We start from the raw sequence: 1374 nt of genomic DNA, 5'->3' as shown, positions 1-1374 counted from the left end.
GCTATTAACAGAACATACAACTGGAAGACACCTGGTGTAGACAACATTCACAATTTCTGGTACAAAACGTTTACATCATTGCACCAGGAACTAGCTAAACATCTAACACACATCATCATCAATCCACAAAACATGCCAAAATTTCTTACTCAGGGCATCACCTGCATGAAACCTAAAAACAACAACACCACAGACCCCACACAATACAGACCAATTACATGTCTTCCAACACTCTACAAATTATTGACATCCTGTATCACAAACAAAATATACAAACATGTTGAAGAACACGANCAAAGAAAAACCCACTAAACCCAACATAACAATAATAATAATTATTATTATTAAATTTATTATAAAATTTAATTTAATACAATATACTAACTGGGTAGTTTATACTATAGTTTACAGTGACTGTAAACGAAAATGTTCAGTTTCTTTTTGTGCATTCACGTGGACATGTGCAATGAATGGATTAAATAGAACATAACACTTAGGTAACGAAAGTGAAGTCATTGCTCATGTGCATAGACATGTGCAATAAATGGATCAAACAACTAGTGGAGCATGCTAAAAATTAGTATGGAAATAGATCAAGTAGTTGTGCATGTGTGTGAACATGTGCAATAAATGGATTGAATGGAACATAACACTTAGGTAACTCCTAAGCCTAAAGTTGGAAATTTGCTGATTGAGTTTAGGCTTAACTTATAAGCCTAATTTCTAACGTTTGAATCAAATGGATTGACGGAACATAACACTTATGTAATGAAAGTGAAGTCATTGTGCATGCGCATGGAAATCTGACAGACGGACATAAGTCCTAACATAAGCACTTCTCCACTACCATGAAGTGTGCTAAAAATTAAAATAGCTGCTGGTATTAAGCTCAATATTTTATTTTCCAGTATATTGCAACGGCATTGGTTCTATCTCATCAAATTCTAAATTTATCTGTTTCAACAAAAATTTTGAGTGCTTCATAATAATTGTTATAGACATAATCAAGAATTGGTAACACAAGGAATATATTTGCTTAGGAGCAGCATTGTAACTATACACAAGGGATTATTATAAAGACAGTAATGCTTACCAAGTTGATCTTTTAATTCAATTTCCTTACAATTAATTGGAGTGAATTTTGAATATGTTGATACTTTCAAATAAAAGTTTTGCAACATTTAAAGGGTTAATTTTCATAATTTCTTTGATTTTAGTTTGTGTTACATTTAAATAATATCATGCAGCATCAAAACAAAATGCTTTCGTTCCACACAAACGCAATCATTAACACATCCGAACAGAATATTCATGCTGTATTTTCAATCATTTTATGAGTATTTTTATTAAAGTAAATTTTGCCAATATCCAGGA

The sequence above is a fragment of the Centruroides sculpturatus genome, unplaced genomic scaffold (genome assembly GCF_000671375.1).
Source record: "Centruroides sculpturatus isolate CEXI.00-Female unplaced genomic scaffold, Cexi_2.0 scaffold1483, whole genome shotgun sequence".
NCBI lineage: Eukaryota > Metazoa > Arthropoda > Arachnida > Scorpiones > Buthidae > Centruroides > Centruroides sculpturatus.
The sequence above is the reverse complement of the archived record's forward strand: the minus strand, read 5'-3'. Positions refer to the sequence as shown.